The following is a 12,505-nucleotide window of genomic DNA, read 5'->3' on the forward strand; positions in this document are numbered from 1 at the left end:
GGCAGCAGGTAAAACTATAAAGAAAACATTTTAAAAATCACAGTGAGGATCGTCAGCAAGACACCGTCACTGTTCTTCTCTAGTGCTGGTTTCAGTTTAAGCAACTGAAGAGCATGCAGCGTATGTTAATGGAAAATTCATTAAGCCGTCTCTTTTTGGGAGCATTCCAACCACGGACTTTAAAAAACAGATAGAAATGCAGAAGTGAGAAAAACAACAAGTCCACAGCCCCTGACAGCTCATTAAGCTGTTAGAAAATCTGCAGCATCTCTGAGAGAGTGAGACCCAACTTTTACCAGTCAAAGTGATCTAAAAGTCAAAACTAGAATAAAAATCATTTTTATCTCTAAATCAAAAGGTGACCAGATGGTGGCTCTGCAGGAAAAGTAAAAGGGAACGTGACAGTCGTATTAACCAGCTGTTGGACAGAGAGAGATTGTCATCACCAGGATGACTCCACTTACATGGTTAAAAAGAGTTTTGTGCTTAGAATAAATAAAGCACACTTTTATGTGTGTGGCAGGAAAAATACAGAGCTGCAGCACCCTGTGGAAGGAGACAACAACAGACAGAATGGTACACCTCTTCTCTCACTGGTTACTACCACTGCATTGTTTACTATGGAGCAGAATAGATGAGAATAAACCACAGCAACTCTAAAGCTTTCAGTGTCACTGGCTCTTTATCAGATAGCCATGCAAACTACATAGGCATGGCTTTAGGTAAGAAATGTGCAAATCTCCCTATTAGCATTCAGAACATCATCAGTTCTTAAGGTTTTCTGCCTGTTAGGAGTCTGTTTTTCATCTCAACCTTGTGTGGTCAGAGAAACACCTTCAGGAGCGTCACTAGAGTGAGAGTAGTACGTCAGCACCTGAACTAGATCGTCTGACAGGACAGTAGAATATACAATGCTGTTATATAATTTTATTGAACATAGACATCTTTGTCCCTCAGTCTCCTCTCCTTCTGCATCGACACACCACTGCATTCAGGTCTTCCACTGATCAAAGCAGTGCAGTAGGTCTTCAGACAGTTGTCTCACAACCTCTGACGCAGACTCGAAACATGTTCCTTTGAGCACAGATTTGATCTTAGAAAAACGGAAAAGTCAGACGGTGCTAGATCAGGTGAATAGGGAGGCTGATCAAGCACTGTGATTTGTTTTCAGGACAGAAACTGCTTTACCAAGAGTGCACTATGAGCTGGCGTGTCGTCTTAATGAAAAATGAAACCATCTTTCCACAACTGTAGCCTCTTTCTTCAAACTTTTCCCCACAGTTTTTCTAGAAACTGTTTGTAATCGTGTGGATTTACTGTTCACCCTTCTGGGACCCACTCCTCCAAAACGATCCCCTTAATGTCAGAGAAAACAGTCAACGTGGTCTTGAATTTGGTTCGCTTTGTCGTGCTTTCTTCACCCTCAGTAACGATGGTATTTTCAGATGCACTGACTGCTGTTCTGTCTCTGGGTTGTATTGGAAGATCCAGTTTTCATCACATGTAGTCACTCTTTCTAAAATATCTTGGTTTTCTTCAGTTTGTTCCAAAATGTCTCCACAAATGTGTTTAAGTTTCTTGTCATCTAGAGTCGGAAGTTTTGTATCGAAAAATAAAATAGAAAATTATGAGGCTTTTCATCTCACAATTTCAACTTTTATCACATAATTATGACTTTTATCTTATATTTATGACTTTTTATTTCACAATTCTGACTTTTTATACCATAATTATGACTTTATCTCAAAGTTATGACTTTTATCTCAAAGTTATGACGTTTATCTCATAGTTATGACTTTTATCTCATAATAATGGCTTTTTATCTCATAGTTATGACTTTTTATCATATTTCTGACTTTTATCTTATAATAATGGCTTTTTATCTCATAGTTATGACTTTTATCTCATAATAATGGCTTTTTATCTCATAGTTATGACTTTTTATCATATTTCTGACTTTTATCTTATAATAATGGCTTTTTATCTCATAGTTATGACTTTTTATCATATTTCTGACTTTTATCTTATAATAATGGCTTTTTATCTCATAGTTATGACTTTTATCTCATAATAATGGCTTTTTATCTCATAGTTATGACTTTTATCTCATAATAATGGCTTTTTATCTCATAGTTATGACTAGTTAAGCTTTAAAGTACTAACGTTCCTCAGTTCCCATTCATTCCTTATGGCTGTTCCCACTTCCTGACCCTCCATCCGTCATCAGAATCACATGACTGAAAAGAGCCTATAGTAAAATAGAATGCAGACTAATTAAAACTCCTGCACTGATTTCTACTTTCATGGAGGTTTTAAAGTTTCATACTGACAGTGTTTTATTCTGGTATATTAGACACATCTGCATGTAGGTTACTGTCTATTTTTAGATGAATAAAGGGTATTAATAGTGCGTCTTACAAACCAAAGTGGATGATAAGTGTACATTTATGATAACGTGATATTTTATCTTTATCTCATCTCCAGGCATGCATCTACAACTCCAGCTCCACAAACGTCCTAATCTGGCTAATCATTTTTGATCATGAAACTAGTGCTTAAGTATTAACATTGAGATTCTTATAATAACTTAAAGCAAAGTTTAAAAGTTCACCTCAGGTTCAAATAGTCCTCTAAATTACAAAAATCGGATGGATAAGTCTATTTCTCATAAATGTCACGTTGTCAGGCTTGATTCTGTATTATGTTAAAGAGTAGTCCCTCATTTTCTCTCCCCAAATCTTACCTGTCTGCTTTCTGTAATGCTTATCTGGCAGTGAAAATAAAACCCTCCTGGCTTTCCTGTAAGCCTTCATCACTGTTATTGCCTGCATTTTCTCCACACTTCATCATCCTAGGCTTAAAGGAATATTTTTACTCCTAATGTCCTAAAAAAAGTTAAAGATGGTTTTAATTGCTTAAAAGAGTCCATCCATCCTTTTGCTCGGGTCTTTTCCTCTTTCTGCTCTCAGGTCATGGCGTTATTTGCTCTGAACTTTAGAAACATGTATGTTGATCTGGGATTCCTTTCTGTCATGCTGATTAAAGATTTCTATCTTCTCCCATGCTGGAGTTCTCTTGCAGACTAAACAAGATTGTCCCCCAGTGTTTTTCTGTATTTTGCCACATTAATTTTACCCTCTGCCTTTACAAGCCTTTCAGGGCCGGCTGCCAAGACACATCCCCACGGCATGATGCTGCCACCACCATGTTTCACAGTGGGGCTGGTGTGTTTGCGGTGATGTGCCATGTTTGTTGTCCTCCAAACATAGGCCCTGTATTTATTAAATGGGACACTCCTTTAAATCTGGACCCCTAGCTGTGGGGGGGTCCGTGTTTTTCTTTCAACCCCTCTTTTTCTGGGATCATCGTCATAGAGTGAGCAGCTCTGATCACAGCAAACATTTACCCTTCTACCCATCATCAGTTTCATCATTTTTCATTTGTTCAGTGAGGGTTTGTTGACCTGTTGCTGCTGTTGTCTCTAGAAGAGGATTGAGCTTTCCACCCACTGTTTTTATTTCTCTGTACAGACACAAGCAAAGCCGTGAGGGGGAGAGAGATGGGAAAATTATATCTGACAGGTCTGAGCTAAAGGGCCCCATTGTGCCTCCTCTTAGCCCTGTTATAATAAATAAAAATTGGGTTGGTTATTATCTCCCATCAGTGGCAAAACACCATTTATATCTGCCATATTTTCAGAAAGTAAAGTCCAACATTTGCGTTTATTTGCCTTGAAAACAACGAGTTGATCATTTAGGTTTGATTGCTCTGAGGAGTCCTAAGGTTGTAAGGACTACTGAACAAACAATCCATTTTAGTTTAAAAGGTGGTATTTCTCATTAGGAAACTTCTAACAGCCGTGTATTATTCACAAGTATGAATCAAACAAAACACTCTGCAAATGAGACACATGGGAAACAGATGGAAGTAATTGGAAATCATCAACTTCTCAGAGAGCGTGACTCAGAGGATTTTTTTAAAGGTTTTTGTTCAGTTTTGTTTCTGTTGAATCAATTCTCTGATGATCTGATCCTCTAAGGCAGTGGTTCTCAACCTTGGGGTCAGGACCCCCGTGAGGGTCACAGGACACTGAGAGGGGGGTCTCCAGTTGCTCTAAAAAAATGACTAATGTTTTTGGAATTACACTGTTGCAACTTTACTTTTTATTTTGTCAGAATTTTTACCCCTTTCATAATTTTTTTCCCACCAATTTTAACACATTTTTACCATTTAACACCTATTTTTGTCAGTTTTAAACTCTCCACCATTTTTTTTGCCTGTTTTTGCCACTTCTAAACCAATTCTTGCCACTTCTGCTTATTATTTCCTCTGTTGAGCAATTATTGCTATTATTAATCCCTTTAAACCACTTTTTACAACCATTTTTGCCACTTTAACCAATTTTTGCCTTTTTAATCTCATTTTTGCTACTTTTAAAATCCAATTTCACCACCATTGCCACCATTTTTTTGCCATTATTAACCCACTGTAGCCAATTTTAAATCATTTTAATTTTTTCTCTAACAAAGGGGATTTACATTTTAAGGCCAATGACTACACAAATGACTAAAAAAGATTCTTTGATAAGAGTGGTTATTTTTTCAGGTTAAATATGAAATATGAAAATCACAGCTTAACTTTACAATGACCATGGTTTTGCTGACCTCCATGGTCCCCCAGTTTGGCTGGGTGTTAGAAAGCTCTCCCATTTATCCCCTTTATGGACAGCCCTGTCTGCACATGACTATTCCAAACTGTGCATTGCTGTGTTCAACCACCTGCAGGTACAGTGGGGGTCCCCGGTCTCTGGCACCTTTATTTTGGGGGTCACGGGCTGAAAAGGTTGAGAACCACTGCTCTAAGGTGATGCTGTGTATTAGATCTCATTAGAGAGTAAGTGTTAAGCTCTGTTTTACATCCAATCGGTCAACCATATGGTCAAAATTTAGACTCATGCCCATTAGGGTTTATAAAAAGCCAAAAACAAACAAACAAACAAACCATCCTTTATTCAGTTTATTTATTTGATCATAATTTTGTCAAGCTTCTTTGTATGAAATAAATATGTGGCAGGAATATTCTATTTTTTTTAACAAATATTTTTCCAGTATTATAGTCAGAGTGTTGTTAATTTTTCTGTCTTTTTTAAGTTTTTGATGTATTTTTTTCCAGTTTCTGATTAACTTTCAGGAGTTTGAGAATGAAGCAGCAATCTTTTTTGATTGTCTTTGCCCGAGGGTACATTAGGGGCCCAAGCTCGGATCCAAGTACACTTGAGCCCAAAGTTCCACCCACCAAGCCAAACTGAAGCAGAGTACTGTCAGTTTTTGACATTTTGAACATTTTTTTTTTATTCCATTTTAATACATTAATTCCTTTAACTTTTACTCAGATCTTTAAAAACTGCAGTTATTTCTCTAATTTTCTTGTCATTTATGGAAAATTAAGAAAAAAATGTAAATGATAAATTTAACCAACTAGTGCTGACCAGCAATGGTGTCAGTTTGAGACCTAAACTCAACTAAACATGTATTTCAAAAAAGTTACAACGATGAGAAGAACCATCTTCTGGACTTCTTCCATGATATTTTTCATGTTGCATAAATTTCTGGAGCCATACACAGCAGGAAACAAAACAAACACATGGCCAGTAAATCCACTATTTGTCGTGTTTATGGTCCCATCATTCCCTCATATTCCCATCTCCGATCAGCTCCTGTCCCTGCAGAATTTCCTCCTGTGTCAATCTCTGCGTCTGTCTCCTGTATTGGCCGGTGAGAAGACGACATGTTCATCACAGTTAAGCTCCGCTAGATTGGCCTGAAGGAATCGATTGAACACAGCAGGAGAAGTTATGGTTGGGGAGTTTTTTTTCCCCTCGGTGCAGGAAGCTGTGTCGACCAGACGTTAGAGCTCCTGAGCTCAGCCTCCTCCTGGTGTTTTCCTCTCATATGAGGCTGCACAGTAATTAGTCACATAAAAATCAACATTACTCTGCTCACTTCTGCACTCTCCAGATTGCATTACGTTGCTGTTTTTATTTAGTCCCAAATGGCTTCTTAAACAAAGTAATCTGGTGCTGTGAAAAATCCAAGCAAGCAGATTTTAATGAGTAAAGTGCGATGTTTTTCAACTCAGAATCAATATTCAGCCAGACATTTAGTTTCAGCTGCGTTTCTGGGAGAATCAGGAGCGGAGAAACGCTTTTCCCATGTAAATAATTAAGCATTCAGGTTTAAATGTATTTTTATTTATGGTTTTGTGCAGTCTGAGTCATAAATGCAGATCAACAGCTTTAAAAGGATGCTGTGGGTAAAAATGAAAAGGAATATAGATTACAAATTCAGCATCTGAGCAACATTATCCTCTTCATCAACGTCTGGTTTCTCTGTCAGAAGCTTTAAGTTTTATTTCACTGTGCAGGAATAACAACGTTAGACTCTTCATCCATGCTGCAGCAATAAAAAGGCAACAATCACCATTGTTCACATTAGACATAAAAACACAGATGTTTGTGAGAATGGTTGGAAACATTCTGTAAAGACAAATAGCATCAGGCCTGTTAAGAATAAGAGCAAATGCCCAGAGAGAAATCATAATCCAGTGCCTTTCCTGCCTTATTTGCCTCTATTTTCCCTGAAAATGAGGGAGTAGTGGGAGCTAGAGCAACGATTAGGGCATCTCTGTAGTTTTTAATGTACAATTGTGGAACCAGAAATAAATTGTGGGGGCCAGGATGTTATAGTGAAAACAGATTTCCACAAAGTAATGTCAAATGAACAAAAATAAGTCATGTAAAATAAGTGACTGCATAAATATTTCCCCCCTTCAAGTCAGTGTTAAGTATAGGGCATGAAATGAACTTTCAAGTCCAGCCACAAATTCTCTTGGATTTAGGTCTGAACTTTGACTGGGCAGCTCTTGAACATTCATCCTGTTGTCCTTTGACCATTCCTGTGTAGCTTTCACTGTATGCTTCAGTCTTGATGGAAAAAAATCTTCTCCAAAGCCTCCAGGATTTTCCTATATTTTGCCACACTCCTTATACCCTCTACTTTTACAAGCCTTCCAGGGCCAGCTGCTGAGGAGCATCCCCACAGCATGATGCTGCCACCACCGTGCTTCACAGCAAGGGTGGTGTGTTTACAGTGATTTGCGGTATTTGGTGTCTGCCATACATAGCATCTTGTCTGATGGCCAAAAAGCACCATTTTGATTTCATCAGACCAAAAAACTTACACTTGACTATGGAGTCTCCCACATGCCTTTTGGTGAACTCTGGTCGAGATTTAATCTGAGTTTTCTTCAACAGTGGCTTTCTCTTTGCCACTCTCCCATAAAGCTTTGACTGGTGAAGAACCTGGGCAACAGTTGTTGTATGCAGAGTCTCCCATCTCAGCTGCTGAAGCTTGTACCTCCTTCAGAGTAGTCATAGGTGTCTTGGTGGCCTCTCTCACTACTTGTCTTCTTGCACAGTCACTCAGTTTGAAAGGACGGCCTGATCAAGGCAGATTTACACGTATTCACTTTATTTCTTGATGATTGATTCAACTGAACTCTTGGGGATGTTCAGTGCCTTTGACATTTTATTGTATCCATCCCTGACTTACACTTATCAGTAACATTTTCTCTGAGTTGCTTGGAATGTTGTTTTGTCTTCATGATGTAATGGTAGCCAGGAATCCTGATCAATTAGTGACTGGACCTTGCAGACACAGGTATATTAAAAAACATAATAAAAGGAGTAAAACATTCAAGGGGGTGAAGACTGCTATAGGCACCAATATCTTGTGTTTATTTAGAATGCTTGCTGTAAAGATTCTTTAACTCACATCTGAGGAACATGGACCATTTTCTCTTTGTGTTTCTTTCAGCCTACACTTATGTAAATGATGCTTGGCCACAAATTTAATAGATTCTTTATACCTTCTTAAAATACATTCACAGGACAGCAGATGCACAAAATGTTTAAAGAGAGAAAAATTTAATGAGGACAGGAATTTAGTATAATGTAAAACAGGGAACAGTGAGTACTGCAGAGCTAAATAATCAGAATCAGAGATACTTTATCAATCCCTGTGGAATTTAGGCATTACAGTTACTATAATGCATAACTTAACCATACAGTATAAGATATAAGCATGTGGATATAAAATATAACATTTACAAAAACTGACAGCTGTAGAGTAACAGAGATATCACTGTTAACTGTAAGTTGTTGCCATGCCGGACCTCCATACAGCACTCAGGACACTGTTCAGAATCCTAACATACAAAAAGTCTGAGTCAGAACTTAGCTTGTGATGTTTGAACAGTATATCTAACACAGTGGAGAATCCCAGGAAGTGAAGGGTAAGAAATCCTTCATCATTCCAGGCACATCCAAGACCTCCAGACAGAGGCAACAAGGAGGTGTCCTGATCAGATACTCTGACCTGCTCAGCTCTCAATGTGAAGGAGCAATGACTCTATTCCAAGCTCCTTCTGGATGTTGAAGCTCCTCACCATATCTCCGAGACATGGTCCAGACCTTTTTTGGAGGAGGCTCATTTCAGCCCATTGTATCCACAAGCTAATTATTTTGGTCACCAGCCAAAGCTCATGACCATAGACGAGGGTTGGAGCTTAGATTGAATGGTAGATCAAAAGCTTTGCTCCTTCTTCAACATGATGGTCCAGTACAATGCGCGTATTCCTGCTGATGCTGCATCAGTCTTTTTGTCAGTCTCACTCTTCATTTTGTCCTCTGTCGTGAACAAGAACACAGACAATGGAACTTCATTATTTAAGACAGAGACTCACTCCCCATCCAGGGGAAGCAAGACAATTTCCATCAGAGAACTTTGAGGTGCTGACCATCATCCAGACTACTTTGTACTCAGCTATAAAACTGCTCCAATGCCTGTTGGAGGTCCCCATCCAAGAAAACCAACAAGACAACATCATCTGCAAAAAAGAACAGGTGTGATTTTGAGGCTCCCAACCTCTTCCCTGTAACCAGAGTTTACACTAGACTTATTAGTCTCCAGCCAAATTGACTGGTAGTCACCATGAATTCTGGACATTTAGAAAAACTACCAGACATTTACTTTAGACAGCCATAAGCGACCAGTAACCTGCATTTAATAGCAATAAATCATACAAAAATAAAAACACTGTGATCCACACCGACGCAAACTCAAGTTGTTGTTACCCTGTTTTTACACATATTACACATGACTGGACTTTGGAAATTACTGCAAAATGACATGAACACTGACTTGCTTTAGCTTTCTTGGCTTTAGCTAAAGCTAACATAGTTATGCTAGCAGTTAGCTAGCAATAATCTGTAGCTGAGTTATATTTGGCAATGTGAGCTTTAGCAAACCAAGCAAAAGCTAGCTATGTAGATAATGTTCCTACGTATCTTACATAGCTGCTTTGTGAGCCTAGCTTTAGCTACATTAGGTTCATATCTCCTTAGCTCCATTGTCTATTGCTTATTTAGCTTTAGCAATGTGAGCTGTAGCAAACATAACTTACATAGCTGCTTTTGTGAGCTTAGCTTTGGCTATGTTTGCTACATATCTCTGTAGCTCTATTATCTATAGCTAAGTCAGCTTTAGCAATGTGAGCTTTAGCAAACATAGCTAAATCTAAATAAGCTAAGCAGATATCATATACACATAGCTGACATAGCTGCTTTGTGAGCTTAGCTTTAGCTATGCTAGCTACATATCTCTATAGCCCTATCATCTATAGCTAAGTTAGCTTTAGCAAACATAGCTAAAGTTAACTTAGTTACACAGTCATGCATAGCTGCTTTGTGAGCTTAGCTTTAGCTACATTAGCTAAATAGCCTAGTTTACGAGGTAGCTTATGCAGCTAACAGAGCAACGCAAGCTAACAGAGCAGTGTGAGCTATGCTGGCTGCGTTGGATTGTTTTCTTGGAGGAAGAACTTTTTTCCTGTTAGCAGACTAATGACTCGGCTTTACTACACTTTTTATTATCGGGTTTGGCAGAAAAGGTTTTTTACTTTTACCATTTGGTATCCTAACCACTGCCTTAACCGTTACCCTAAAAGGAAGTTTAATCTGACATTAAACGGTCTATAGCCAGGCTGTCTCGGGTCTGTCCATCTTCCACCCCCTTCTGTTGTAGTTATCCCTGCTAAGGTGAGCTAACATCTTATATGTTGTAGTTTTTAACAGCTTGCACAACAACTGGCAATATAATAACGTTCGAGTAATTTTCAGTTTTTGTTTTGCTTCTCTGACTTGAACTATGGGCTGCATTGCTCAACACTGCCCCCATGATTCCAGGTGGTATTACAACGTTTTGTGCATATCTGTAAGCCTCAAGAACTTGCAGGAACAGGCAGATTCTGGATTACTGTCCTTAACAGTTTCAAGAGCACTCACATCCATCTCTATAGTTTAAAATATATATATTTTTTTTATGATTCTGCCCACAAATAGATGTGAAAACAGCGAAGACAACACAACATCCTGGGTAATACCTGGGTGAGCACAGCTTTCAGTTGTATTTTTCTAGCATAATCTGTTCTATAGATCTGTTTGTTTACGTATCGATTACCCTCATCATCATCATCGTTGTCTTCCTCCTCTCAGCTATCACCATCTGACACAGAAGTCAAGGTAACCGCCGTTTTAATTCTGCTGTGTAACAAAGTCCTGACCCTCAGTGTGACACAGCACTTCTGTTGACTCACCTTGTCGCAGCAGGAGAGGGAGAAACCATGAGACTGTGTGCATGTGCATGTGCGTGTTAGTGTGTATGTGATTACCCCCTCTAGGGCTGTTAGGAGGAGTGGAGAGAGGTCATCAGTCTCAGCGGGATTTGGCCATTCGTTCAGTCAAGCCAAGGTCACGACGACTCACTCTAGGGACTCACTAACCTTTCTGAACACACTGACTTACAACACACACACACACATATTTTCCTTCTCTGTAACATAAGCACACAAACACTAACTGCTCACTCTGCTCAGCTGCTGTCCGCTAGTGTTAAAACGGCATCAGAGGAGCTGTCGCTTCCTATTCCAGCGACCCCGAGCTGAACCGAAGAGGAAAGACCGCTTGTGCTTAGTCGACTCCTTTCCTTCCACCTCCCTGCACATCGCCCTGTCGAGCGCTTTCTAGTAAAACTCTCCCCTGTGCCCCGAGGCGGTGAGTGGGGTGAAGAGTTGAAACCCTCACAAGTTCACCATGACCACCGGCTTCCATTGGCTAGAATATGAATGTTTTATGTTGTATCTGTAGAATTCTTGTTATTGAGCTGTTTTCATTTTTAAAAGAAAGCTTCATTCAGAATTTATCCTAAAGTAAGAACACAGAGGCTGAAAGTGATACTAAATGGAATTCTTTCATGTCTGTGAGCTGCAAACAGAGAGGTGAAGTAAGAAAGAGTCAGTTTTCTGGCGGAATTACAGGTACTAACAGGCATATTGTGTTAGAAAATATGTAATACCTGCTGACGAATTTAATTGCTTGCAGAATTTTTTGAAAGAAAGGGGAAACCTAAAAATCAACACATACTAAATTTACTCTAGTCTTTTATATATCACGTTGTATCACTTTGTATAGCATTACTTAGGTGGCTTTCACACTAAAGGCACGGTCCCGGATCCAAGAGCACTCGAGCCCAAAGTGTGATTCGTTTTGGTCGGTGTAAATACAAACAAAGCCTACACCAGGACCAGGACCCACTTAGGGAAGTGGTCTCGGGCGCGATTCAAGTGGACTCTTCTATGGTTCAAATGAGATCTGAATGGATACGGGGCAGAGAATCGTATCAGCTTTATGAGGTCATTGTAAAAACTAAACATGGCGTGGAAGTTTGTTCACATTTTTCCTCCATAAAAGAAGGAAATCATCAGAATCAAGTCACCAAACAGTTTGTCATGACTCACCTTATGGATGAACACATGTTGGAGTCAGTGAGATGCAAAGCAAAGGTAATAAACATCTCCTGTCACCTCAAAAACCGCTGTATCAGTGTAGCACAAGTCCATTTAATCCCGTGAGCCTCACGTAGATATGTAGATATGAAAAGATACACTGCTGGCATCTTAAAAAGTGATTTTCAATCATCCATGGGGGCAGGACAGACTTTTTTAGCTGGGTTAAATCAGAATCAATCTTTGTTTATGTCATGACACAAGTGGTTGCCATGGTAGCTTCTTCATCTTCTTTCTCCTCCCTAGTGGGTTTGTAAACCAGCTATGTGCATACTGCAGCAAGATGGCGTAAGTTCTTCAAAGTAAAACAAAGTCTTGACTGTGTTACATCATTTAATGAGTACAGACCAGTGGCAGCTTCAACAGGCTGGTCTCAGAGTCATGTTAGCTGGTAGCTGTAATGCTATCACTATGAAATCTCGCTGTGAGCTCACAGATTTGTTGTGTTGTCTGAGTATTTCACTCTGGCATGATATGTCTTGCAAACAACTTGACTCTTGTCTAAGTTTGTACTGTCTTTAATATTTTGGAAGCCAAAATCAGC

Source organism: Cheilinus undulatus, linkage group 9, assembly GCF_018320785.1.
Source record: "Cheilinus undulatus linkage group 9, ASM1832078v1, whole genome shotgun sequence".
Taxonomy (NCBI): domain Eukaryota; kingdom Metazoa; phylum Chordata; class Actinopteri; order Labriformes; family Labridae; genus Cheilinus; species Cheilinus undulatus.